General features: G+C 47.5%; 45 non-coding genes and 3 pseudogenes across 45 annotated transcripts; all 48 read left to right on the forward strand.

The window, feature by feature from the left end:
- Positions 1–372: 372 nt before the first annotated feature.
- On the forward strand, positions 373–490 carry LOC125595524. The gene has a single exon (XR_007330355.1). It is a non-coding gene; the product is annotated as a 5S ribosomal RNA (ribosomal RNA).
- A 370-nt stretch (positions 491–860) lies between these two features.
- LOC125595525 lies at positions 861–978 on the forward strand. Its single transcript, XR_007330356.1, has one exon. It is a non-coding gene; the product is annotated as a 5S ribosomal RNA (ribosomal RNA).
- A 370-nt stretch (positions 979–1,348) lies between these two features.
- LOC125595532 lies at positions 1,349–1,464 on the forward strand. The gene has a single exon (XR_007330363.1). It is a non-coding gene; the product is annotated as a 5S ribosomal RNA (ribosomal RNA).
- Positions 1,465–1,836: 372 nt separating this feature from the next.
- Positions 1,837–1,955, forward strand: LOC125595561. Its single transcript, XR_007330387.1, has one exon. It is a non-coding gene; the product is annotated as a 5S ribosomal RNA (ribosomal RNA).
- A 373-nt stretch (positions 1,956–2,328) lies between these two features.
- LOC125595543 lies at positions 2,329–2,447 on the forward strand. The gene has a single exon (XR_007330369.1). It is a non-coding gene; the product is annotated as a 5S ribosomal RNA (ribosomal RNA).
- A 372-nt stretch (positions 2,448–2,819) lies between these two features.
- Positions 2,820–2,937, forward strand: LOC125595520. Its single transcript, XR_007330351.1, has one exon. It is a non-coding gene; the product is annotated as a 5S ribosomal RNA (ribosomal RNA).
- Positions 2,938–3,310: 373 nt separating this feature from the next.
- LOC125595562 lies at positions 3,311–3,429 on the forward strand. The gene has a single exon (XR_007330388.1). It is a non-coding gene; the product is annotated as a 5S ribosomal RNA (ribosomal RNA).
- A 374-nt stretch (positions 3,430–3,803) lies between these two features.
- Positions 3,804–3,898, forward strand: LOC125595535 (annotated as a pseudogene).
- A 374-nt stretch (positions 3,899–4,272) lies between these two features.
- LOC125595546 lies at positions 4,273–4,391 on the forward strand. Its single transcript, XR_007330372.1, has one exon. It is a non-coding gene; the product is annotated as a 5S ribosomal RNA (ribosomal RNA).
- Positions 4,392–4,764: 373 nt separating this feature from the next.
- LOC125595563 lies at positions 4,765–4,883 on the forward strand. Its single transcript, XR_007330389.1, has one exon. It is a non-coding gene; the product is annotated as a 5S ribosomal RNA (ribosomal RNA).
- A 374-nt stretch (positions 4,884–5,257) lies between these two features.
- LOC125595547 lies at positions 5,258–5,376 on the forward strand. Its single transcript, XR_007330373.1, has one exon. It is a non-coding gene; the product is annotated as a 5S ribosomal RNA (ribosomal RNA).
- A 374-nt stretch (positions 5,377–5,750) lies between these two features.
- Positions 5,751–5,869, forward strand: LOC125595564. The gene has a single exon (XR_007330390.1). It is a non-coding gene; the product is annotated as a 5S ribosomal RNA (ribosomal RNA).
- Positions 5,870–6,243: 374 nt separating this feature from the next.
- Positions 6,244–6,338, forward strand: LOC125595536 (annotated as a pseudogene).
- Positions 6,339–6,712: 374 nt separating this feature from the next.
- Positions 6,713–6,831, forward strand: LOC125595566. The gene has a single exon (XR_007330392.1). It is a non-coding gene; the product is annotated as a 5S ribosomal RNA (ribosomal RNA).
- Positions 6,832–7,205: 374 nt separating this feature from the next.
- LOC125595521 lies at positions 7,206–7,323 on the forward strand. Its single transcript, XR_007330352.1, has one exon. It is a non-coding gene; the product is annotated as a 5S ribosomal RNA (ribosomal RNA).
- Positions 7,324–7,697: 374 nt separating this feature from the next.
- LOC125595554 lies at positions 7,698–7,816 on the forward strand. Its single transcript, XR_007330380.1, has one exon. It is a non-coding gene; the product is annotated as a 5S ribosomal RNA (ribosomal RNA).
- Positions 7,817–8,190: 374 nt separating this feature from the next.
- LOC125595567 lies at positions 8,191–8,309 on the forward strand. The gene has a single exon (XR_007330393.1). It is a non-coding gene; the product is annotated as a 5S ribosomal RNA (ribosomal RNA).
- Positions 8,310–8,683: 374 nt separating this feature from the next.
- On the forward strand, positions 8,684–8,802 carry LOC125595568. Its single transcript, XR_007330394.1, has one exon. It is a non-coding gene; the product is annotated as a 5S ribosomal RNA (ribosomal RNA).
- A 374-nt stretch (positions 8,803–9,176) lies between these two features.
- On the forward strand, positions 9,177–9,295 carry LOC125595548. The gene has a single exon (XR_007330374.1). It is a non-coding gene; the product is annotated as a 5S ribosomal RNA (ribosomal RNA).
- Positions 9,296–9,669: 374 nt separating this feature from the next.
- On the forward strand, positions 9,670–9,788 carry LOC125595569. The gene has a single exon (XR_007330395.1). It is a non-coding gene; the product is annotated as a 5S ribosomal RNA (ribosomal RNA).
- Positions 9,789–10,162: 374 nt separating this feature from the next.
- LOC125595549 lies at positions 10,163–10,281 on the forward strand. Its single transcript, XR_007330375.1, has one exon. It is a non-coding gene; the product is annotated as a 5S ribosomal RNA (ribosomal RNA).
- Positions 10,282–10,654: 373 nt separating this feature from the next.
- LOC125595570 lies at positions 10,655–10,773 on the forward strand. The gene has a single exon (XR_007330396.1). It is a non-coding gene; the product is annotated as a 5S ribosomal RNA (ribosomal RNA).
- A 374-nt stretch (positions 10,774–11,147) lies between these two features.
- Positions 11,148–11,266, forward strand: LOC125595550. Its single transcript, XR_007330376.1, has one exon. It is a non-coding gene; the product is annotated as a 5S ribosomal RNA (ribosomal RNA).
- A 374-nt stretch (positions 11,267–11,640) lies between these two features.
- Positions 11,641–11,759, forward strand: LOC125595571. Its single transcript, XR_007330397.1, has one exon. It is a non-coding gene; the product is annotated as a 5S ribosomal RNA (ribosomal RNA).
- A 374-nt stretch (positions 11,760–12,133) lies between these two features.
- On the forward strand, positions 12,134–12,252 carry LOC125595551. The gene has a single exon (XR_007330377.1). It is a non-coding gene; the product is annotated as a 5S ribosomal RNA (ribosomal RNA).
- Positions 12,253–12,626: 374 nt separating this feature from the next.
- Positions 12,627–12,745, forward strand: LOC125595572. The gene has a single exon (XR_007330398.1). It is a non-coding gene; the product is annotated as a 5S ribosomal RNA (ribosomal RNA).
- A 374-nt stretch (positions 12,746–13,119) lies between these two features.
- On the forward strand, positions 13,120–13,238 carry LOC125595573. The gene has a single exon (XR_007330399.1). It is a non-coding gene; the product is annotated as a 5S ribosomal RNA (ribosomal RNA).
- A 374-nt stretch (positions 13,239–13,612) lies between these two features.
- Positions 13,613–13,731, forward strand: LOC125595574. The gene has a single exon (XR_007330400.1). It is a non-coding gene; the product is annotated as a 5S ribosomal RNA (ribosomal RNA).
- A 374-nt stretch (positions 13,732–14,105) lies between these two features.
- LOC125595552 lies at positions 14,106–14,224 on the forward strand. Its single transcript, XR_007330378.1, has one exon. It is a non-coding gene; the product is annotated as a 5S ribosomal RNA (ribosomal RNA).
- Positions 14,225–14,598: 374 nt separating this feature from the next.
- Positions 14,599–14,717, forward strand: LOC125595575. Its single transcript, XR_007330401.1, has one exon. It is a non-coding gene; the product is annotated as a 5S ribosomal RNA (ribosomal RNA).
- Positions 14,718–15,091: 374 nt separating this feature from the next.
- On the forward strand, positions 15,092–15,210 carry LOC125595577. Its single transcript, XR_007330404.1, has one exon. It is a non-coding gene; the product is annotated as a 5S ribosomal RNA (ribosomal RNA).
- A 374-nt stretch (positions 15,211–15,584) lies between these two features.
- LOC125595578 lies at positions 15,585–15,703 on the forward strand. The gene has a single exon (XR_007330405.1). It is a non-coding gene; the product is annotated as a 5S ribosomal RNA (ribosomal RNA).
- A 374-nt stretch (positions 15,704–16,077) lies between these two features.
- Positions 16,078–16,196, forward strand: LOC125595553. The gene has a single exon (XR_007330379.1). It is a non-coding gene; the product is annotated as a 5S ribosomal RNA (ribosomal RNA).
- Positions 16,197–16,570: 374 nt separating this feature from the next.
- Positions 16,571–16,665, forward strand: LOC125595537 (annotated as a pseudogene).
- Positions 16,666–17,039: 374 nt separating this feature from the next.
- On the forward strand, positions 17,040–17,158 carry LOC125595579. The gene has a single exon (XR_007330406.1). It is a non-coding gene; the product is annotated as a 5S ribosomal RNA (ribosomal RNA).
- Positions 17,159–17,532: 374 nt separating this feature from the next.
- LOC125595580 lies at positions 17,533–17,651 on the forward strand. The gene has a single exon (XR_007330407.1). It is a non-coding gene; the product is annotated as a 5S ribosomal RNA (ribosomal RNA).
- Positions 17,652–18,025: 374 nt separating this feature from the next.
- LOC125595581 lies at positions 18,026–18,144 on the forward strand. The gene has a single exon (XR_007330408.1). It is a non-coding gene; the product is annotated as a 5S ribosomal RNA (ribosomal RNA).
- A 372-nt stretch (positions 18,145–18,516) lies between these two features.
- LOC125595474 lies at positions 18,517–18,635 on the forward strand. The gene has a single exon (XR_007330304.1). It is a non-coding gene; the product is annotated as a 5S ribosomal RNA (ribosomal RNA).
- Positions 18,636–19,009: 374 nt separating this feature from the next.
- On the forward strand, positions 19,010–19,128 carry LOC125595565. The gene has a single exon (XR_007330391.1). It is a non-coding gene; the product is annotated as a 5S ribosomal RNA (ribosomal RNA).
- A 374-nt stretch (positions 19,129–19,502) lies between these two features.
- LOC125595475 lies at positions 19,503–19,621 on the forward strand. Its single transcript, XR_007330305.1, has one exon. It is a non-coding gene; the product is annotated as a 5S ribosomal RNA (ribosomal RNA).
- A 374-nt stretch (positions 19,622–19,995) lies between these two features.
- Positions 19,996–20,114, forward strand: LOC125595476. The gene has a single exon (XR_007330307.1). It is a non-coding gene; the product is annotated as a 5S ribosomal RNA (ribosomal RNA).
- A 374-nt stretch (positions 20,115–20,488) lies between these two features.
- Positions 20,489–20,607, forward strand: LOC125595576. Its single transcript, XR_007330403.1, has one exon. It is a non-coding gene; the product is annotated as a 5S ribosomal RNA (ribosomal RNA).
- Positions 20,608–20,981: 374 nt separating this feature from the next.
- LOC125595477 lies at positions 20,982–21,100 on the forward strand. Its single transcript, XR_007330308.1, has one exon. It is a non-coding gene; the product is annotated as a 5S ribosomal RNA (ribosomal RNA).
- A 374-nt stretch (positions 21,101–21,474) lies between these two features.
- On the forward strand, positions 21,475–21,593 carry LOC125595478. Its single transcript, XR_007330309.1, has one exon. It is a non-coding gene; the product is annotated as a 5S ribosomal RNA (ribosomal RNA).
- Positions 21,594–21,967: 374 nt separating this feature from the next.
- LOC125595480 lies at positions 21,968–22,086 on the forward strand. The gene has a single exon (XR_007330311.1). It is a non-coding gene; the product is annotated as a 5S ribosomal RNA (ribosomal RNA).
- Positions 22,087–22,460: 374 nt separating this feature from the next.
- Positions 22,461–22,579, forward strand: LOC125595481. Its single transcript, XR_007330312.1, has one exon. It is a non-coding gene; the product is annotated as a 5S ribosomal RNA (ribosomal RNA).
- Positions 22,580–22,953: 374 nt separating this feature from the next.
- On the forward strand, positions 22,954–23,072 carry LOC125595555. The gene has a single exon (XR_007330381.1). It is a non-coding gene; the product is annotated as a 5S ribosomal RNA (ribosomal RNA).
- Positions 23,073–23,446: 374 nt separating this feature from the next.
- On the forward strand, positions 23,447–23,565 carry LOC125595482. The gene has a single exon (XR_007330313.1). It is a non-coding gene; the product is annotated as a 5S ribosomal RNA (ribosomal RNA).
- Positions 23,566–23,688: the final 123 nt, after the last annotated feature.

Raw genomic sequence — 23,688 nt, forward strand, 5'->3', positions numbered from 1 at the left:
GTTGCACCCCTTTCTATTTTTGTTTCGACTAAAACGCTCTAGCTTGGAAAACCCATAACTTTGAACCGTGAGGATCTACGCCGCCCACAGCACCTTTCGAAAGCCCTAGAAACCATCAAGGGCGGTTAAAGGACGTCGCGATTTTCGGCCCCAAATTCAGCCGTTTTGACCCTCAAACGGGCTGCTGAAATTTACGGAGCGTAAAATAGTCAAGATGTGTTTTTCGAGTGTTTGGTGTGTTGTTGTGGTTCTACATCAATCTCGAGCACTTTGGTTCGAGAAAAAAAATGCTAGCAAATCTTGTGGGTCCCACGCCATCCACTCGAATTGTCGAAACGAAAGGACAAATGGAATCGCGAGTCATGTACTGACGGGTGCGATCATACCAGCACTAATGCACCGGATTCCATCAGAACTCCGCAGTTAAGCGTGCTTGGGCGAGAGTAGTACTAGGATGGGTGACCTCCCGGAAGTCCTCGTGTTGCACCCCTTTTCTATTTTGTTTTTCGATCTAAAACGATTCTAGCTTTGGAAAAACCATAACTTTTGAACCGTGAGGATCTACGCCGCCCACAGCACCTTTTCGGAAAGCCCTAGAAACCATCAAGGGCGGTTAAAGGACGTCGCGATTTTTCGGCCCCAAATTCAGCCGTTTTGACCCTCAAACGGGCTGCTGAATTTACGGAGCGTAAAATAGTCAAGATGCGTTTTTCGAGTTTGGTGTTGTATTGTTGTGTTCTACATCAATCTCGAGCACTTTGGTTCGAGAAAAAAAATGCTAGCAAATCTTGTGGGTCCCACGCCATCCACTCGAATTGTCGAAACGAAAGGACAAATGGAATCGCGAGTCATGTACTGACGGGTGCGATCATACCAGCACTAATGCACCGGATTCCATCAGAACTCCGCAGTTAAGCGTGCTTGGGCGAGAGTAGTACTAGGATGGGTGACCTCCCGGAAGTCCTCGTGTTGCACCCCTTTTCTATTTTGTTTTTCGATCTAAAACGATTCTAGCTTTGGAAAACCCATAACTTTTGAACCGTGAGGATCTACGCCGCCCACAGCACCTTTTCGGAAAGCCCTAGAAACCATCAAGGGCGGTTAAAGGACGTCGCGATTTTTCGGCCCAAATTCAGCCGTTTTGCCCCTCAAACGGGCTGCTGAAATTTACGGAGCGTAAAATAGTCAAGATGCGTTTTTCGAGTGTTTGGTGTTGTTGTTGTGTTCTACATCAATCTCGAGCACTTTGGTTCGAGAAAAAAAATGCTAGCAAATCTTGTGGGTCCCACGCCATCCACTCGAATTGTCGAAACGAAAGGACAAATGGAATCGCGAGTCATGTACTGACGGGTGCGATCATACCAGCACTAATGCACCGGATTCCATCAGAACTCCGCAGTTAAGCGTGCGGCGAGAGTAGTACTAGGATGGGTGACCTCCCGGGAAGTCCTCGTGTTGCACCCCCTTTCTATTTTGTTTTCGATCTAAAACGATTCTAGCTTTGGAAAACCCATAACTTTTGAACCGTGAGGATCTACGCCGCCCACAGCACCTTTTCGGAAAGCCCTAGAAACCATCAAGGGCGGTTAAAGGACGTCGCGATTTTTAGGACCCAAATTCAGCCGTTTTGACCCTCAAACGGGCTGCTGAAATTTACGGAGCGTAAAATAGTCAAGATGCGTTTTTCGAGATTTGGTGTTGTTATTGTTGTGTTCTACATCAATCTCGAGCACTTTGGTTCGAGAAAAAAAATGCTAGCAAATCTTGTGGGTCCCACGCCATCCACTCGAATTGTCGAAACGAAAGGACAAATGGAATCGCGAGTCATGTACTGACGGGTGCGATCATACCAGCACTAATGCACCGGATTCCATCAGAACTCCGCAGTTAAGCGTGCTTGGGCGAGAGTAGTACTAGGATGGGTGACCTCCCGGGAAGTCCTCGTGTTGCACCCCTTTTCTATTTTGTTTTTCGATCTAAAACGATTCTAGCTTTGGAAAACCCATAACTTTTGAACCGTGAGGATCTACGCCGCCCACAGCACCTTTTCGGAAAGCCCTAGAAACCATCAAGGGCGGTTAAAGGACGTCGCGATTTTTCGGCCCCAAATTCAGCCGTTTTGACCCTCAAACGGGCTGCTGAAATTTACGGAGCGTAAAATAGTCAAGATGCGTTTTTCGAGTGTTTGGTGTTGTTGTTGTTGTGTTCTACATCAATCTCGAGCACTTTGGTTCGAGAAAAAAATGCCAGCAAATCTTGTGGGTCCCACGCCATCCACTCGAATTGTCGAAACGAAAGGACAAATGGAATCGCGAGTCATGTACTGACGGGTGCGATCATACCAGCACTAATGCACCGGATCCCATCAGAACTCCGCAGTTAAGCGTGCTTGGGCGAGAGTAGTACTAGGATGGGTGACCTCCCGGGAAGTCCTCGTGTTGCACCCCTTTTCTATTTTGTTTTTCGATCTAAAACGATTCTAGCTTTGGAAAACCCATAACTTTTGAACCGTGAGGATCTACGCCGCCCACAGCACCTTTCGGAAAGCCCTAGAAACCATCAAGGGCGGTTAAAGGACGTCGCGATTTTTCGGCCCCAAATTCAGCCGTTTTGACCCTCAAACGGGCTGCTGAAATTTACGGAGCGTAAAATAGTCAAGATGCGTTTTTCGAGTGTTTGGTGTTGTTGTGTTGTGTTCTACATCAATCTCGAGCACTTTGGTTCGAGAAAAAAAATGCCAGCAAATCTTGTGGGTCCCACGCCATCCACTCGAATTGTCGAAACGAAAGGACAAATGGAATCGCGAGTCATGTACTGACGGGTGCGATCATACCAGCACTAATGCACCGGATCCATCAGAACTCCGCAGTTAAGCGTGCTTGGGCGAGAGTAGTACTAGGATGGGTGACCTCCCGGGAAGTCCTCGTGTTGCACCCCTTTTCTATTTTGTTTTTCGATCTAAAACGATTCTAGCTTTGGAAAACCCATAACTTTTGAACCGTGAGGATCTACGCCGCCCACAGCACCTTTTGGAAAGCCCTAGAAACCATCAAGGGCGGTTAAAGGACGTCGCGATTTTTCGGCCCCAAATTCAGCCGTTTTGACCCTCAAACGGGCTGCTGAAATTTACGGAGCGTAAAATAGTCAAGATGCGTTTTTCGAGTGTTTGGTGTTGTTATTGTTGTGTTCTACATCAATCTCGAGCACTTTGGTTCGAGAAAAAAAATGCTAGCAAATCTTGTGGGTCCCACGCCATCCACTCGAATTGTCGAAACGAAAGGACAAATGGAATCGCGAGTCATGTACTGACGGGTGCGATCATACCAGCACTAATGCACCGGATTCCATCAGAACTCCGCAGTTAAGCGTGCTTGGGCGAGAGTAGTACTAGGATGGGTGACCTCCCGGGAAGTCCTCGTGTTGCACCCCTTTTCTATTTTGTTTTTCGATCTAAAACGATTCTAGCTTTGGAAAACCCATAACTTTTGAACCGTGAGGATCTACGCCGCCCACAGCACCTTTTCGGAAAGCCCTAGAAACCATCAAGGGCGGTTAAAGGACGTCGCGATTTTTCGGCCCCAAATTCAGCCGTTTTGACCCTCAAACGGGCTGCTGAAATTTACGGAGCGTAAAATAGTCAAGATGCGTTTTTCGAGTGTTTGGTGTTGTTATTGTTGTGTTCTACATCAATCTCGAGCACTTTGGTTCGAGAAAAAAAATGCTAGCAAATCTTGTGGGTCCCACGCCATCCACTCGAATTGTCGAAACGAAAGGACAAATGGAATCGCGAGTCATGTACTGACGGGTGCGATCATACCAGAACTCCGCAGTTAAGCGTGCTTGGGCGAGAGTAGTACTAGGATGGGTGACCTCCCGGGAAGTCCTCGTGTTGCACCCCTTTTCTATTTTGTTTTTCGATCTAAAACGATTCTAGCTTTGGAAAACCCATAACTTTTGAACCGTGAGGATCTACGCCGCCCACAGCACCTTTTCGGAAAGCCCTAGAAACCATCAAGGGCGGTTAAAGGACGTCGCGATTTTTCGGCCCCAAATTCAGCCGTTTTGACCCTCAAACGGGCTGCTGAAATTTACGGAGCGTAAAATAGTCAAGATGCGTTTTTCGAGTGTTTGGTGTTGTTGTTGTTGTGTTCTACATCAATCTCGAGCACTTTGGTTCGAGAAAAAAAATGCCAGCAAATCTTGTGGGTCCCACGCCATCCACTCGAATTGTCGAAACGAAAGGACAAATGGAATCGCGAGTCATGTACTGACGGGTGCGATCATACCAGCACTAATGCACCGGATCCCATCAGAACTCCGCAGCTAAGCGTGCTTGGGCGAGAGTAGTACTAGGATGGGTGACCTCCCGGGAAGTCCTCGTGTTGCACCCCTTTTCTATTTTGTTTTTCGATCTAAAACGATTCTAGCTTTGGAAAACCCATAACTTTTGAACCGTGAGGATCTACGCCGCCCACAGCACCTTTTGGAAAGCCCTAGAAACCATCAAGGGCGGTTAAAGGACGTCGCGATTTTTCGGCCCCAAATTCAGCCGTTTTGACCCTCAAACGGGCTGCTGAAATTTACGGAGCGTAAAATAGTCAAGATGCGTTTTTCGAGTGTTTGGTGTTGTTATTGTTGTGTTCTACATCAATCTCGAGCACTTTGGTTCGAGAAAAAAAATGCTAGCAAATCTTGTGGGTCCCACGCCATCCACTCGAATTGTCGAAACGAAAGGACAAATGGAATCGCGAGTCATGTACTGACGGGTGCGATCATACCAGCACTAATGCACCGGATTCCATCAGAACTCCGCAGTTAAGCGTGCTTGGGCGAGAGTAGTACTAGGATGGGTGACCTCCCGGGAAGTCCTCGTGTTGCACCCCTTTTCTATTTTGTTTTTCGATCTAAAACGATTCTAGCTTTGGAAAACCCATAACTTTTGAACCGTGAGGATCTACGCCGCCCACAGCACCTTTTCGGAAAGCCCTAGAAACCATCAAGGGCGGTTAAAGGACGTCGCGATTTTTCGGCCCCAAATTCAGCCGTTTTGACCCTCAAACGGGCTGCTGAAATTTACGGAGCGTAAAATAGTCAAGATGTGTTTTTCGAGTGTTTGGTGTTGTTGTTGTTGTGTTCTACATCAATCTCGAGCACTTTGGTTCGAGAAAAAAAATGCCAGCAAATCTTGTGGGTCCCACGCCATCCACTCGAATTGTCGAAACGAAAGGACAAATGGAATCGCGAGTCATGTACTGACGGGTGCGATCATACCAGCACTAATGCACCGGATCCCATCAGAACTCCGCAGCTAAGCGTGCTTGGGCGAGAGTAGTACTAGGATGGGTGACCTCCCGGGAAGTCCTCGTGTTGCACCCCTTTTCTATTTTGTTTTTCGATCTAAAACGATTCTAGCTTTGGAAAACCCATAACTTTTGAACCGTGAGGATCTACGCCGCCCACAGCACCTTTTCGGAAAGCCCTAGAAACCATCAAGGGCGGTTAAAGGACGTCGCGATTTTTCGGCCCCAAATTCAGCCGTTTTGACCCTCAAACGGGCTGCTGAAATTTACGGAGCGTAAAATAGTCAAGATGCGTTTTTCGAGTGTTTGGTGTTGTTGTTGTTGTGTTCTACATCAATCTCGAGCACTTTGGTTCGAGAAAAAAAATGCTAGCAAATCTTGTGGGTCCCACGCCATCCACTCGAATTGTCGAAACGAAAGGACAAATGGAATCGCGAGTCATGTACTGACGGGTGCGATCATACCAGCACTAATGCACCGGATTCCATCAGAACTCCGCAGTTAAGCGTGCTTGGGCGAGAGTAGTACTAGGATGGGTGACCTCCCGGGAAGTCCTCGTGTTGCACCCCTTTTCTATTTTGTTTTTCGATCTAAAACGATTCTAGCTTTGGAAAACCCATAACTTTTGAACCGTGAGGATCTACGCCGCCCACAGCACCTTTTCGGAAAGCCCTAGAAACCATCAAGGGCGGTTAAAGGACGTCGCGATTTTTCGGCCCCAAATTCAGCCGTTTTGACCCTCAAACGGGCTGCTGAAATTTACGGAGCGTAAAATAGTCAAGATGCGTTTTTCGAGTGTTTGGTGTTGTTGTTGTTGTGTTCTACATCAATCTCGAGCACTTTGGTTCGAGAAAAAAAATGCCAGCAAATCTTGTGGGTCCCACGCCATCCACTCGAATTGTCGAAACGAAAGGACAAATGGAATCGCGAGTCATGTACTGACGGGTGCGATCATACCAGAACTCCGCAGTTAAGCGTGCTTGGGCGAGAGTAGTACTAGGATGGGTGACCTCCCGGGAAGTCCTCGTGTTGCACCCCTTTTCTATTTTGTTTTTCGATCTAAAACGATTCTAGCTTTGGAAAACCCATAACTTTTGAACCGTGAGGATCTACGCCGCCCACAGCACCTTTTCGGAAAGCCCTAGAAACCATCAAGGGCGGTTAAAGGACGTCGCGATTTTTCGGCCCCAAATTCAGCCGTTTTGACCCTCAAACGGGCTGCTGAAATTTACGGAGCGTAAAATAGTCAAGATGCGTTTTTCGAGTGTTTGGTGTTGTTATTGTTGTGTTCTACATCAATCTCGAGCACTTTGGTTCGAGAAAAAAAATGCTAGCAAATCTTGTGGGTCCCACGCCATCCACTCGAATTGTCGAAACGAAAGGACAAATGGAATCGCGAGTCATGTACTGACGGGTGCGATCATACCAGCACTAATGCACCGGATTCCATCAGAACTCCGCAGTTAAGCGTGCTTGGGCGAGAGTAGTACTAGGATGGGTGACCTCCCGGGAAGTCCTCGTGTTGCACCCCTTTTCTATTTTGTTTTTCGATCTAAAACGATTCTAGCTTTGGAAAACCCATAACTTTTGAACCGTGAGGATCTACGCCGCCCACAGCACCTTTTCGGAAAGCCCTAGAAACCATCAAGGGCGGTTAAAGGACGTCGCGATTTTTCGGCCCCAAATTCAGCCGTTTTGACCCTCAAACGGGCTGCTGAAATTTACGGAGCGTAAAATAGTCAAGATGCGTTTTTCGAGTGTTTGGTGTTGTTGTTGTTGTGTTCTACATCAATCTCGAGCACTTTGGTTCGAGAAAAAAAATGCTAGCAAATCTTGTGGGTCCCACGCCATCCACTCGAATTGTCGAAACGAAAGGACAAATGGAATCGCGAGTCATGTACTGACGGGTGCGATCATACCAGCACTAATGCACCGGATCCATCAGAACTCCGCAGTTAAGCGTGCTTGGGCGAGAGTAGTACTAGGATGGGTGACCTCCCGGGAAGTCCTCGTGTTGCACCCCTTTTCTATTTTGTTTTTCGATCTAAAACGATTCTAGCTTTGGAAAACCCATAACTTTTGAACCGTGAGGATCTACGCCGCCCACAGCACCTTTTCGGAAAGCCCTAGAAACCATCAAGGGCGGTTAAAGGACGTCGCGATTTTTCGGCCCCAAATTCAGCCGTTTTGACCCTCAAACGGGCTGCTGAAATTTACGGAGCGTAAAATAGTCAAGATGCGTTTTTCGAGTGTTTGGTGTTGTTATTGTTGTGTTCTACATCAATCTCGAGCACTTTGGTTCGAGAAAAAAAATGCTAGCAAATCTTGTGGGTCCCACGCCATCCACTCGAATTGTCGAAACGAAAGGACAAATGGAATCGCGAGTCATGTACTGACGGGTGCGATCATACCAGCACTAATGCACCGGATCCCATCAGAACTCCGCAGTTAAGCGTGCTTGGGCGAGAGTAGTACTAGGATGGGTGACCTCCCGGGAAGTCCTCGTGTTGCACCCCTTTTCTATTTTGTTTTTCGATCTAAAACGATTCTAGCTTTGGAAAACCCATAACTTTTGAACCGTGAGGATCTACGCCGCCCACAGCACCTTTTCGGAAAGCCCTAGAAACCATCAAGGGCGGTTAAAGGACGTCGCGATTTTTCGGCCCCAAATTCAGCCGTTTTGACCCTCAAACGGGCTGCTGAAATTTACGGAGCGTAAAATAGTCAAGATGCGTTTTTCGAGTGTTTGGTGTTGTTATTGTTGTGTTCTACATCAATCTCGAGCACTTTGGTTCGAGAAAAAAAATGCTAGCAAATCTTGTGGGTCCCACGCCATCCACTCGAATTGTCGAAACGAAAGGACAAATGGAATCGCGAGTCATGTACTGACGGGTGCGATCATACCAGCACTAATGCACCGGATTCCATCAGAACTCCGCAGTTAAGCGTGCTTGGGCGAGAGTAGTACTAGGATGGGTGACCTCCCGGGAAGTCCTCGTGTTGCACCCCTTTTCTATTTTGTTTTTCGATCTAAAACGATTCTAGCTTTGGAAAACCCATAACTTTTGAACCGTGAGGATCTACGCCGCCCACAGCACCTTTTCGGAAAGCCCTAGAAACCATCAAGGGCGGTTAAAGGACGTCGCGATTTTTCGGCCCCAAATTCAGCCGTTTTGACCCTCAAACGGGCTGCTGAAATTTACGGAGCGTAAAATAGTCAAGATGCGTTTTTCGAGTGTTTGGTGTTGTTATTGTTGTGTTCTACATCAATCTCGAGCACTTTGGTTCGAGAAAAAAAATGCTAGCAAATCTTGTGGGTCCCACGCCATCCACTCGAATTGTCGAAACGAAAGGACAAATGGAATCGCGAGTCATGTACTGACGGGTGCGATCATACCAGCACTAATGCACCGGATTCCATCAGAACTCCGCAGTTAAGCGTGCTTGGGCGAGAGTAGTACTAGGATGGGTGACCTCCCGGGAAGTCCTCGTGTTGCACCCCTTTTCTATTTTGTTTTTCGATCTAAAACGATTCTAGCTTTGGAAAACCCATAACTTTTGAACCGTGAGGATCTACGCCGCCCACAGCACCTTTTCGGAAAGCCCTAGAAACCATCAAGGGCGGTTAAAGGACGTCGCGATTTTTCGGCCCCAAATTCAGCCGTTTTGACCCTCAAACGGGCTGCTGAAATTTACGGAGCGTAAAATAGTCAAGATGTGTTTTTCGAGTGTTTGGTGTTGTTGTTGTTGTGTTCTACATCAATCTCGAGCACTTTGGTTCGAGAAAAAAAATGCCAGCAAATCTTGTGGGTCCCACGCCATCCACTCGAATTGTCGAAACGAAAGGACAAATGGAATCGCGAGTCATGTACTGACGGGTGCGATCATACCAGCACTAATGCACCGGATCCCATCAGAACTCCGCAGCTAAGCGTGCTTGGGCGAGAGTAGTACTAGGATGGGTGACCTCCCGGGAAGTCCTCGTGTTGCACCCCTTTTCTATTTTGTTTTTCGATCTAAAACGATTCTAGCTTTGGAAAACCCATAACTTTTGAACCGTGAGGATCTACGCCGCCCACAGCACCTTTTCGGAAAGCCCTAGAAACCATCAAGGGCGGTTAAAGGACGTCGCGATTTTTCGGCCCCAAATTCAGCCGTTTTGACCCTCAAACGGGCTGCTGAAATTTACGGAGCGTAAAATAGTCAAGATGCGTTTTTCGAGTGTTTGGTGTTGTTATTGTTGTGTTCTACATCAATCTCGAGCACTTTGGTTCGAGAAAAAAAATGCTAGCAAATCTTGTGGGTCCCACGCCATCCACTCGAATTGTCGAAACGAAAGGACAAATGGAATCGCGAGTCATGTACTGACGGGTGCGATCATACCAGCACTAATGCACCGGATTCCATCAGAACTCCGCAGTTAAGCGTGCTTGGGCGAGAGTAGTACTAGGATGGGTGACCTCCCGGGAAGTCCTCGTGTTGCACCCCTTTTCTATTTTGTTTTTCGATCTAAAACGATTCTAGCTTTGGAAAACCCATAACTTTTGAACCGTGAGGATCTACGCCGCCCACAGCACCTTTTCGGAAAGCCCTAGAAACCATCAAGGGCGGTTAAAGGACGTCGCGATTTTTCGGCCCCAAATTCAGCCGTTTTGACCCTCAAACGGGCTGCTGAAATTTACGGAGCGTAAAATAGTCAAGATGTGTTTTTCGAGTGTTTGGTGTTGTTGTTGTTGTGTTCTACATCAATCTCGAGCACTTTGGTTCGAGAAAAAAAATGCCAGCAAATCTTGTGGGTCCCACGCCATCCACTCGAATTGTCGAAACGAAAGGACAAATGGAATCGCGAGTCATGTACTGACGGGTGCGATCATACCAGCACTAATGCACCGGATCCCATCAGAACTCCGCAGCTAAGCGTGCTTGGGCGAGAGTAGTACTAGGATGGGTGACCTCCCGGGAAGTCCTCGTGTTGCACCCCTTTTCTATTTTGTTTTTCGATCTAAAACGATTCTAGCTTTGGAAAACCCATAACTTTTGAACCGTGAGGATCTACGCCGCCCACAGCACCTTTTGGAAAGCCCTAGAAACCATCAAGGGCGGTTAAAGGACGTCGCGATTTTTCGGCCCCAAATTCAGCCGTTTTGACCCTCAAACGGGCTGCTGAAATTTACGGAGCGTAAAATAGTCAAGATGCGTTTTTCGAGTGTTTGGTGTTGTTATTGTTGTGTTCTACATCAATCTCGAGCACTTTGGTTCGAGAAAAAAAATGCTAGCAAATCTTGTGGGTCCCACGCCATCCACTCGAATTGTCGAAACGAAAGGACAAATGGAATCGCGAGTCATGTACTGACGGGTGCGATCATACCAGCACTAATGCACCGGATTCCATCAGAACTCCGCAGTTAAGCGTGCTTGGGCGAGAGTAGTACTAGGATGGGTGACCTCCCGGGAAGTCCTCGTGTTGCACCCCTTTTCTATTTTGTTTTTCGATCTAAAACGATTCTAGCTTTGGAAAACCCATAACTTTTGAACCGTGAGGATCTACGCCGCCCACAGCACCTTTTCGGAAAGCCCTAGAAACCATCAAGGGCGGTTAAAGGACGTCGCGATTTTTCGGCCCCAAATTCAGCCGTTTTGACCCTCAAACGGGCTGCTGAAATTTACGGAGCGTAAAATAGTCAAGATGTGTTTTTCGAGTGTTTGGTGTTGTTGTTGTTGTGTTCTACATCAATCTCGAGCACTTTGGTTCGAGAAAAAAAATGCCAGCAAATCTTGTGGGTCCCACGCCATCCACTCGAATTGTCGAAACGAAAGGACAAATGGAATCGCGAGTCATGTACTGACGGGTGCGATCATACCAGCACTAATGCACCGGATCCCATCAGAACTCCGCAGCTAAGCGTGCTTGGGCGAGAGTAGTACTAGGATGGGTGACCTCCCGGGAAGTCCTCGTGTTGCACCCCTTTTCTATTTTGTTTTTCGATCTAAAACGATTCTAGCTTTGGAAAACCCATAACTTTTGAACCGTGAGGATCTACGCCGCCCACAGCACCTTTTCGGAAAGCCCTAGAAACCATCAAGGGCGGTTAAAGGACGTCGCGATTTTTCGGCCCCAAATTCAGCCGTTTTGACCCTCAAACGGGCTGCTGAAATTTACGGAGCGTAAAATAGTCAAGATGCGTTTTTCGAGTGTTTGGTGTTGTTATTGTTGTGTTCTACATCAATCTCGAGCACTTTGGTTCGAGAAAAAAAATGCTAGCAAATCTTGTGGGTCCCACGCCATCCACTCGAATTGTCGAAACGAAAGGACAAATGGAATCGCGAGTCATGTACTGACGGGTGCGATCATACCAGCACTAATGCACCGGATTCCATCAGAACTCCGCAGTTAAGCGTGCTTGGGCGAGAGTAGTACTAGGATGGGTGACCTCCCGGGAAGTCCTCGTGTTGCACCCCTTTTCTATTTTGTTTTTCGATCTAAAACGATTCTAGCTTTGGAAAACCCATAACTTTTGAACCGTGAGGATCTACGCCGCCCACAGCACCTTTTCGGAAAGCCCTAGAAACCATCAAGGGCGGTTAAAGGACGTCGCGATTTTTCGGCCCCAAATTCAGCCGTTTTGACCCTCAAACGGGCTGCTGAAATTTACGGAGCGTAAAATAGTCAAGATGTGTTTTTCGAGTGTTTGGTGTTGTTGTTGTTGTGTTCTACATCAATCTCGAGCACTTTGGTTCGAGAAAAAAAATGCCAGCAAATCTTGTGGGTCCCACGCCATCCACTCGAATTGTCGAAACGAAAGGACAAATGGAATCGCGAGTCATGTACTGACGGGTGCGATCATACCAGCACTAATGCACCGGATCCCATCAGAACTCCGCAGCTAAGCGTGCTTGGGCGAGAGTAGTACTAGGATGGGTGACCTCCCGGGAAGTCCTCGTGTTGCACCCCTTTTCTATTTTGTTTTTCGATCTAAAACGATTCTAGCTTTGGAAAACCCATAACTTTTGAACCGTGAGGATCTACGCCGCCCACAGCACCTTTTTGGAAAGCCCTAGAAACCATCAAGGGCGGTTAAAGGACGTCGCGATTTTTCGGCCCCAAATTCAGCCGTTTTGACCCTCAAACGGGCTGCTGAAATTTACGGAGCGTAAAATAGTCAAGATGCGTTTTTCGAGTGTTTGGTGTTGTTATTGTTGTGTTCTACATCAATCTCGAGCACTTTGGTTCGAGAAAAAAAATGCTAGCAAATCTTGTGGGTCCCACGCCATCCACTCGAATTGTCGAAACGAAAGGACAAATGGAATCGCGAGTCATGTACTGACGGGTGCGATCATACCAGCACTAATGCACCGGATTCCATCAGAACTCCGCAGTTAAGCGTGCTTGGGCGAGAGTAGTACTAGGATGGGTGACCTCCCGGGAAGTCCTCGTGTTGCACCCCTTTTCTATTTTGTTTTTCGATCTAAAACGATTCTAGCTTTGGAAAACCCATAACTTTTGAACCGTGAGGATCTACGCCGCCCACAGCACCTTTTCGGAAAGCCCTAGAAACCATCAAGGGCGGTTAAAGGACGTCGCGATTTTTCGGCCCCAAATTCAGCCGTTTTGACCCTCAAACGGGCTGCTGAAATTTACGGAGCGTAAAATAGTCAAGATGCGTTTTTCGAGTGTTTGGTGTTGTTATTGTTGTGTTCTACATCAATCTCGAGCACTTTGGTTCGAGAAAAAAAATGCCAGCAAATCTTGTGGGTCCCACGCCATCCACTCGAATTGTCGAAACGAAAGGACAAATGGAATCGCGAGTCATGTACTGACGGGTGCGATCATACCAGCACTAATGCACCGGATTCCATCAGAACTCCGCAGTTAAGCGTGCTTGGGCGAGAGTAGTACTAGGATGGGTGACCTCCCGGGAAGTCCTCGTGTTGCACCCCTTTTCTATTTTGTTTTTCGATCTAAAACGATTCTAGCTTTGGAAAACCCATAACTTTTGAACCGTGAGGATCTACGCCGCCCACAGCACCTTTTCGGAAAGCCCTAGAAACCATCAAGGGCGGTTAAAGGACGTCGCGATTTTTCGGCCCCAAATTCAGCCGTTTTGACCCTCAAACGGGCTGCTGAAATTTACGGAGCGTAAAATAGTCAAGATGCGTTTTTCGAGTGTTTGGTGTTGTTATTGTTGTGTTCTACATCAATCTCGAGCACTTTGGTTCGAGAAAAAAAATGCTAGCAAATCTTGTGGGTCCCACGCCATCCACTCGAATTGTCGAAACGAAAGGACAAATGGAATCGCGAGTCATGTACTGACGGGTGCGATCATACCAGCACTAATGCACCGGATTCCATCAGAACTCCGCAGTTAAGCGTGCTTGGGCGAGAGTAGTACTAGGATGGGTGACCTCCCGGGAAGTCCTCGTGTTGCACCCCTTTTCTATTTTGTTTTTCGATCTAAAACGATTCTAGCTTTGGAAAACCCATAACTTTTGAACCGTGAGGATCTACGCCGCCCACAGCACCTTTTCGGAAAGCCCTAGAAACCATCAAGGGCGGTTAAAGGACGTCGCGATTTTTCGGCCCCAAATTCAGCCGTTTTGACCCTCAAACGGGCTGCTGAAATTTACGGAGCGTAAAATAGTCAAGATGCGTTTTTCGAGTGTTTGGTGTTGTTGTTGTTGTGTTCTACATCAATCTCGAGCACTTTGGTTCGAGAAAAAAAATGCCAGCAAATCTTGTGGGTCCCACGCCATCCACTCGAATTGTCGAAACGAAAGGACAAATGGAATCGCGAGTCATGTACTGACGGGTGCGATCATACCAGCACTAATGCACCGGATCCCATCAGAACTCCGCAGCTAAGCGTGCTTGGGCGAGAGTAGTACTAGGATGGGTGACCTCCCGGGAAGTCCTCGTGTTGCACCCCTTTTCTATTTTGTTTTTCGATCTAAAACGATTCTAGCTTTGGAAAACCCATAACTTTTGAACCGTGAGGATCTACGCCGCCCACAGCACCTTTTCGGAAAGCCCTAGAAACCATCAAGGGCGGTTAAAGGACGTCGCGATTTTTCGGCCCCAAATTCAGCCGTTTTGACCCTCAAACGGGCTGCTGAAATTTACGGAGCGTAAAATAGTCAAGATGCGTTTTTCGAGTGTTTGGTGTTGTTATTGTTGTGTTCTACATCAATCTCGAGCACTTTGGTTCGAGAAAAAAAATGCTAGCAAATCTTGTGGGTCCCACGCCATCCACTCGAATTGTCGAAACGAAAGGACAAATGGAATCGCGAGTCATGTACTGACGGGTGCGATCATACCAGCACTAATGCACCGGATTCCATCAGAACTCCGCAGTTAAGCGTGCTTGGGCGAGAGTAGTACTAGGATGGGTGACCTCCCGGGAAGTCCTCGTGTTGCACCCCTTTTCTATTTTGTTTTTCGATCTAAAACGATTCTAGCTTTGGAAAACCCATAACTTTTGAACCGTGAGGATCTACGCCGCCCACAGCACCTTTTCGGAAAGCCCTAGAAACCATCAAGGGCGGTTAAAGGACGTCGCGATTTTTCGGCCCCAAATTCAGCCGTTTTGACCCTCAAACGGGCTGCTGAAATTTACGGAGCGTAAAATAGTCAAGATGCGTTTTTCGAGTGTTTGGTGTTGTTATTGTTGTGTTCTACATCAATCTCGAGCACTTTGGTTCGAGAAAAAAAATGCTAGCAAATCTTGTGGGTCCCACGCCATCCACTCGAATTGTCGAAACGAAAGGACAAATGGAATCGCGAGTCATGTACTGACGGGTGCGATCATACCAGCACTAATGCACCGGATTCCATCAGAACTCCGCAGTTAAGCGTGCTTGGGCGAGAGTAGTACTAGGATGGGTGACCTCCCGGGAAGTCCTCGTGTTGCACCCCTTTTCTATTTTGTTTTTCGATCTAAAACGATTCTAGCTTTGGAAAACCCATAACTTTTGAACCGTGAGGATCTACGCCGCCCACAGCACCTTTTCGGAAAGCCCTAGAAACCATCAAGGGCGGTTAAAGGACGTCGCGATTTTTCGGCCCCAAATTCAGCCGTTTTGACCCTCAAACGGGCTGCTGAAATTTACGGAGCGTAAAATAGTCAAGATGCGTTTTTCGAGTGTTTGGTGTTGTTATTGTTGTGTTCTACATCAATCTCGAGCACTTTGGTTCGAGAAAAAAAATGCTAGCAAATCTTGTGGGTCCCACGCCATCCACTCGAATTGTCGAAACGAAAGGACAAATGGAATCGCGAGTCATGTACTGACGGGTGCGATCATACCAGCACTAATGCACCGGATTCCATCAGAACTCCGCAGTTAAGCGTGCTTGGGCGAGAGTAGTACTAGGATGGGTGACCTCCCGGGAAGTCCTCGTGTTGCACCCCTTTTCTATTTTGTTTTTCGATCTAAAACGATTCTAGCTTTGGAAAACCCATAACTTTTGAACCGTGAGGATCTACGCCGCCCACAGCACCTTTTCGGAAAGCCCTAGAAACCATCAAGGGCGGTTAAAGGACGTCGCGATTTTTCGGCCCCAAATTCAGCCGTTTTGACCCTCAAACGGGCTGCTGAAATTTACGGAGCGTAAAATAGTCAAGATGCGTTTTTCGAGTGTTTGGTGTTGTTGTTGTTGTGTTCTACATCAATCTCGAGCACTTTGGTTCGAGAAAAAAAATGCCAGCAAATCTTGTGGGTCCCACGCCATCCACTCGAATTGTCGAAACGAAAGGACAAATGGAATCGCGAGTCATGTACTGACGGGTGCGATCATACCAGCACTAATGCACCGGATCCCATCAGAACTCCGCAGCTAAGCGTGCTTGGGCGAGAGTAGTACTAGGATGGGTGACCTCCCGGGAAGTCCTCGTGTTGCACCCCTTTTCTATTTTGTTTTTCGATCTAAAACGATTCTAGCTTTGGAAAACCCATAACTTTTGAACCGTGAGGATCTACGCCGCCCACAGCACCTTTTCGGAAAGCCCTAGAAACCATCAAGGGCGGTTAAAGGACGTCGCGATTTTTCGGCCCCAAATTCAGCCGTTTTGACCCTCAAACGGGCTGCTGAAATTTACGGAGCGTAAAATAGTCAAGATGCGTTTTTCGAGTGTTTGGTGTTGTTATTGTTGTGTTCTACATCAATCTCGAGCACTTTGGTTCGAGAAAAAAAATGCTAGCAAATCTTGTGGGTCCCACGCCATCCACTCGAATTGTCGAAACGAAAGGACAAATGGAATCGCGAGTCATGTACTGACGGGTGCGATCATACCAGAACTCCGCAGTTAAGCGTGCTTGGGCGAGAGTAGTACTAGGATGGGTGACCTCCCGGGAAGTCCTCGTGTTGCACCCCTTTTCTATTTTGTTTTTCGATCTAAAACGATTCTAGCTTTGGAAAACCCATAACTTTTGAACCGTGAGGATCTACGCCGCCCACAGCACCTTTTCGGAAAGCCCTAGAAACCATCAAGGGCGGTTAAAGGACGTCGCGATTTTTCGGCCCCAAATTCAGCCGTTTTGACCCTCAAACGGGCTGCTGAAATTTACGGAGCGTAAAATAGTCAAGATGCGTTTTTCGAGTGTTTGGTGTTGTTATTGTTGTGTTCTACATCAATCTCGAGCACTTTGGTTCGAGAAAAAAAATGCTAGCAAATCTTGTGGGTCCCACGCCATCCACTCGAATTGTCGAAACGAAAGGACAAATGGAATCGCGAGTCATGTACTGACGGGTGCGATCATACCAGCACTAATGCACCGGATTCCATCAGAACTCCGCAGTTAAGCGTGCTTGGGCGAGAGTAGTACTAGGATGGGTGACCTCCCGGGAAGTCCTCGTGTTGCACCCCTTTTCTATTTTGTTTTTCGATCTAAAACGATTCTAGCTTTGGAAAACCCATAACTTTTGAACCGTGAGGATCTACGCCGCCCACAGCACCTTTTCGGAAAGCCCTAGAAACCATCAAGGGCGGTTAAAGGACGTCGCGATTTTTCGGCCCCAAATTCAGCCGTTTTGACCCTCAAACGGGCTGCTGAAATTTACGGAGCGTAAAATAGTCAAGATGCGTTTTTCGAGTGTTTGGTGTTGTTATTGTTGTGTTCTACATCAATCTCGAGCACTTTGGTTCGAGAAAAAAAATGCTAGCAAATCTTGTGGGTCCCACGCCATCCACTCGAATTGTCGAAACGAAAGGACAAATGGAATCGCGAGTCATGTACTGACGGGTGCGATCATACCAGCACTAATGCACCGGATTCCATCAGAACTCCGCAGTTAAGCGTGCTTGGGCGAGAGTAGTACTAGGATGGGTGACCTCCCGGGAAGTCCTCGTGTTGCACCCCTTTTCTATTTTGTTTTTCGATCTAAAACGATTCTAGCTTTGGAAAACCCATAACTTTTGAACCGTGAGGATCTACGCCGCCCACAGCACCTTTTCGGAAAGCCCTAGAAACCATCAAGGGCGGTTAAAGGACGTCGCGATTTTTCGGCCCCAAATTCAGCCGTTTTGACCCTCAAACGGGCTGCTGAAATTTACGGAGCGTAAAATAGTCAAGATGCGTTTTTCGAGTGTTTGGTGTTGTTGTTGTTGTGTTCTACATCAATCTCGAGCACTTTGGTTCGAGAAAAAAAATGCTAGCAAATCTTGTGGGTCCCACGCCATCCACTCGAATTGTCGAAACGAAAGGACAAATGGAATCGCGAGTCATGTACTGACGGGTGCGATCATACCAGCACTAATGCACCGGATTCCATCAGAACTCCGCAGTTAAGCGTGCTTGGGCGAGAGTAGTACTAGGATGGGTGACCTCCCGGGAAGTCCTCGTGTTGCACCCCTTTTCTATTTTGTTTTTCGATCTAAAACGATTCTAGCTTTGGAAAACCCATAACTTTTGAACCGTGAGGATCTACGCCGCCCACAGCACCTTTTCGGAAAGCCCTAGAAACCATCAAGGGCGGTTAAAGGACGTCGCGATTTTTCGGCCCCAAATTCAGCCGTTTTGACCCTCAAACGGGCTGCTGAAATTTACGGAGCGTAAAATAGTCAAGATGCGTTTTTCGAGTGTTTGGTGTTGTTTGTTGTGTTCTACATCAATCTCGAGCACTTTGGTTCGAGAAAAAAAATGCTAGCAAATCTTGTGGGTCCCACGCCATCCACTCGAATTGTCGAAACGAAAGGACAAATGGAATCGCGAGTCATGTACTGACGGGTGCGATCATACCAGCACTAATGCACCGGATTCCATCAGAACTCCGCAGTTAAGCGTGCTTGGGCGAGAGTAGTACTAGGATGGGTGACCTCCCGGGAAGTCCTCGTGTTGCACCCCTTTTCTATTTTGTTTTTCGATCTAAAACGATTCTAGCTTTGGAAAACCCATAACTTTTGAACCGTGAGGATCTACGCCGCCCACAGCACCTTTTCGGAAAGCCCTAGAAACCATCAAGGGCGGTTAAAGGACGTCGCGATTTTTCGGCCCCAAATTCAGCCGTTTTGACCCTCAAACGGGCTGCTGAAATTTACGGAGCGTAAAATAGTCAAGATGCGTTTTTCGAGTGTTTGGTGTTGTTATTGTTGTGTTCTACATCAATCTCGAGCACTTTGGTTCGAGAAAAAAAATGCTAGCAAATCTTGTGGGTCCCACGCCATCCACTCGAATTGTCGAAACGAAAGGACAAATGGAATCGCGAGTCATGTACTGACGGGTGCGATCATACCAGCACTAATGCACCGGATCCCATCAGAACTCCGCAGTTAAGCGTGCTTGGGCGAGAGTAGTACTAGGATGGGTGACCTCCCGGGAAGTCCTCGTGTTGCACCCCTTTTCTATTTTGTTTTTCGATCTAAAACGATTCTAGCTTTGGAAAACCCATAACTTTTGAACCGTGAGGATCTACGCCGCCCACAGCACCTTTTCGGAAAGCCCTAGAAACCATCAAGGGCGGTTAAAGGACGTCGCGATTTTTCGGCCCCAAATTCAGCCGTTTTGACCCTCAAACGGGCTGCTGAAATTTACGGAGCGTAAAATAGTCAAGATGCGTTTTTCGAGTGTTTGGTGTTGTTATTGTTGTGTTCTACATCAATCTCGAGCACTTTGGTTCGAGAAAAAAAATGCTAGCAAATCTTGTGGGTCCCACGCCATCCACTCGAATTGTCGAAACGAAAGGACAAATGGAATCGCGAGTCATGTACTGACGGGTGCGATCATACCAGCACTAATGCACCGGATTCCATCAGAACTCCGCAGTTAAGCGTGCTTGGGCGAGAGTAGTACTAGGATGGGTGACCTCCCGGGAAGTCCTCGTGTTGCACCCCTTTTCTATTTTGTTTTTCGATCTAAAACGATTCTAGCTTTGGAAAACCCATAACTTTTGAACCGTGAGGATCTACGCCGCCCACAGCACCTTTTCGGAAAGCCCTAGAAACCATCAAGGGCGGTTAAAGGACGTCGCGATTTTTCGGCCCCAAATTCAGCCGTTTTGACCCTCAAACGGGCTGCTGAAATTTACGGAGCGTAAAATAGTCAAGATGCGTTTTTCGAGTGTTTGGTGTTGTTGTTGTTGTGTTCTACATCAATCTCGAGCACTTTGGTTCGAGAAAAAAAATGCTAGCAAATCTTGTGGGTCCCACGCCATCCACTCGAATTGTCGAAACGAAAGGACAAATGGAATCGCGAGTCATGTACTGACGGGTGCGATCATACCAGCACTAATGCACCGGATTCCATCAGAACTCCGCAGTTAAGCGTGCTTGGGCGAGAGTAGTACTAGGATGGGTGACCTCCCGGGAAGTCCTCGTGTTGCACCCCTTTTCTATTTTGTTTTTCGATCTAAAACGATTCTAGCTTTGGAAAACCCATAACTTTTGAACCGTGAGGATCTACGCCGCCCACAGCACCTTTTCGGAAAGCCCTAGAAACCATCAAGGGCGGTTAAAGGACGTCGCGATTTTTCGGCCCCAAATTCAGCCGTTTTGACCCTCAAACGGGCTGCTGAAATTTACGGAGCGTAAAATAGTCAAGATGCGTTTTTCGAGTGTTTGGTGTTGTTGTTGTTGTGTTCTACATTAATCTCGAGCACTTTGGTTCGAGAAAAAAAATGCCAGCAAATCTTGTGGGTCCCACGCCATCCACTCGAATTGTCGAAACGAAAGGACAAATGGAATCGCGAGTCATGTACTGACGGGTGCGATCATACCAGCACTAATGCACCGGATCCCATCAGAACTCCGCAGTTAAGCGTGCTTGGGCGAGAGTAGTACTAGGATGGGTGACCTCCCGGGAAGTCCTCGTGTTGCACCCCTTTTCTATTTTGTTTTTCGATCTAAAACGATTCTAGCTTTGGAAAACCCATAACTTTTGAACCGTGAGGATCTACGCCGCCCACAGCACCTTTTCGGAAAGCCCTAGAAACCATCAAGGGCGGTTAAAGGACGTCGCGATTTTTCGGCCCCAAATTCAGCCGTTTTGACCCTCAAACGGGCTGCTGAAATTTACGGAGCGTAAAATAGTCAAGATGCGTTTTTCGAGTGTTTGGTGTTGTTATTGTTGTGTTCTACATCAATCTCGAGCACTTTGGTTCGAGAAAAAAAATGCTAGCAAATCTTGTGGGTCCCACGCCATCCACTCGAATTGTCGAAACGAAAGGACAAATGGAATCGCGAGTCATGTACTGACGGGTGCGATCATACCAGCACTAATGCACCGGATTCCATCAGAACTCCGCAGTTAAGCGTGCTTGGGCGAGAGTAGTACTAGGATGGGTGACCTCCCGGGAAGTCCTCGTGTTGCACCCCTTTTCTATTTTGTTTTTCGATCTAAAACGATTCTAGCTTTGGAAAACCCATAACTTTTGAACCGTGAGGATCTACGCCGCCCACAGCACCTTTTCGGAAAGCCCTAGAAACCATCAAGGGCGGTTAAAGGACGTCGCGATTTTTCGGCCCCAAATTCAGCCGTTTTGACCCTCAAACGGGCTGCTGAAATTTACGGAGCGTAAAATAGTCAAGATGCGTTTTTCGAGTGTTTGGTGTTGTTATTGTTGTGTTCTACATCAATCTCGAGCACTTTGGTTCGAGAAAAAAAATGCTAGCAAATCTTGTGGGTCCCACGCCATCCACTCGAATTGTCGAAACGAAAGGACAAATGGAATCGCGAGTCATGTACTGACGGGTGCGATCATACCAGCACTAATGCACCGGATTCCATCAGAACTCCGCAGTTAAGCGTGCTTGGGCGAGAGTAGTACTAGGATGGGTGACCTCCCGGGAAGTCCTCGTGTTGCACCCCTTTTCTATTTTGTTTTTCGATCTAAAACGATTCTAGCTTTGGAAAACCCATAACTTTTGAACCGTGAGGATCTACGCCGCCCACAGCACCTTTTCGGAAAGCCCTAGAAACCATCAAGGGCGGTTAAAGGACGTCGCGATTTTTCGGCCCCAAATTCAGCCGTTTTGACCCTCAAACGGGCTGCTGAAATTTACGGAGCGTAAAATAGTCAAGATGCGTTTTTCGAGTGTTTGGTGTTGTTGTTGTTGTGTTCTACATCAATCTCGAGCACTTTGGTTCGAGAAAAAAAATGCTAGCAAATCTTGTGGGTCCCACGCCATCCACTCGAATTGTCGAAACGAAAGGACAAATGGAATCGCGAGTCATGTACTGACGGGTGCGATCATACCAGCACTAATGCACCGGATTCCATCAGAACTCCGCAGTTAAGCGTGCTTGGGCGAGAGTAGTACTAGGATGGGTGACCTCCCGGGAAGTCCTCGTGTTGCACCCCTTTTCTATTTTGTTTTTCGATCTAAAACGATTCTAGCTTTGGAAAACCCATAACTTTTGAACCGTGAGGATCTACGCCGCCCACAGCACCTTTTCGGAAAGCCCTAGAAACCATCAAGGGCGGTTAAAGGACGTCGCGATTTTTCGGCCCCAAATTCAGCCGTTTTGACCCTCAAACGGGCTGCTGAAATTTACGGAGCGTAAAATAGTCAAGATGCGTTTTTCGAGTGTTTGGTGTTGTTGTTGTTGTGTTCTACATCAATCTCGAGCACTTTGGTTCGAGAAAAAAAATGCTAGCAAATCTTGTGGGTCCCACGCCATCCACTCGAATTGTCGAAACGAAAGGACAAATGGAATCGCGAGTCATGTACTGACGGGTGCGATCATACCAGCACTAATGCACCGGATTCCATCAGAACTCCGCAGTTAAGCGTGCTTGGGCGAGAGTAGTACTAGGATGGGTGACCTCCCGGGAAGTCCTCGTGTTGCACCCCTTTTCTATTTTGTTTTTCGATCTAAAACGATTCTAGCTTTGGAAAACCCATAACTTTTGAACCGTGAGGATCTACGCCGCCCACAGCACCTTTTCGGAAAGCCCTAGAAACCATCAAGGGCGGTTAAAGGACGTCGCGATTTTTCGGCCCCAAATTCAGCCGTTTTGACCCTCAAACGGGCTGCTGAAATTTACGGAGCGTAAAATAGTCAAGATGCGTTTTTCGAGTGTTTGGTGTTGTTGTTGTTGTGTTCTACATCAATCTCGAGCACTTTGGTTCGAGAAAAAAAATGCCAGCAAATCTTGTGGGTCCCACGCCATCCACTCGAATTGTCGAAACGAAAGGACAAATGGAATCGCGAGTCATGTACTGACGGGTGCGATCATACCAGCACTAATGCACCGGATCCCATCAGAACTCCGCAGCTAAGCGTGCTTGGGCGAGAGTAGTACTAGGATGGGTGACCTCCCGGGAAGTCCTCGTGTTGCACCCCTTTTCTATTTTGTTTTTCGATCTAAAACGATTCTAGCTTTGGAAAACCCATAACTTTTGAACCGTGAGGATCTACGCCGCCCACAGCACCTTTTCGGAAAGCCCTAGAAACCATCAAGGGCGGTTAAAGGACGTCGCGATTTTTCGGCCCCAAATTCAGCCGTTTTGACCCTCAAACGGGCTGCTGAAATTTACGGAGCGTAAAATAGTCAAGATGCGTTTTTCGAGTGTTTGGTGTTGTTATTGTTGTGTTCTACATCAATCTCGAGCACTTTGGTTCGAGAAAAAAAATGCTAGCAAATCTTGTGGGTCCCACGCCATCCACTCGAATTGTCGAAACGAAAGGACAAATGGAATCGCGAGTCATGTACTGACGGGTGCGATCATACCAGCACTAATGCACCGGATTCCATCAGAACTCCGCAGTTAAGCGTGCTTGGGCGAGAGTAGTACTAGGATGGGTGACCTCCCGGGAAGTCCTCGTGTTGCACCCCTTTTCTATTTTGTTTTTCGATCTAAAACGATTCTAGCTTTGGAAAACCCATAACTTTTGAACCGTGAGGATCTACGCCGCCCACAGCACCTTTTCGGAAAGCCCTAGAAACCATCAAGGGCGG

Source organism: Brassica napus, unplaced genomic scaffold (genome assembly GCF_020379485.1).
Source record: "Brassica napus cultivar Da-Ae unplaced genomic scaffold, Da-Ae ScsIHWf_107;HRSCAF=186, whole genome shotgun sequence".
NCBI classification, from domain to species: domain Eukaryota; kingdom Viridiplantae; phylum Streptophyta; class Magnoliopsida; order Brassicales; family Brassicaceae; genus Brassica; species Brassica napus.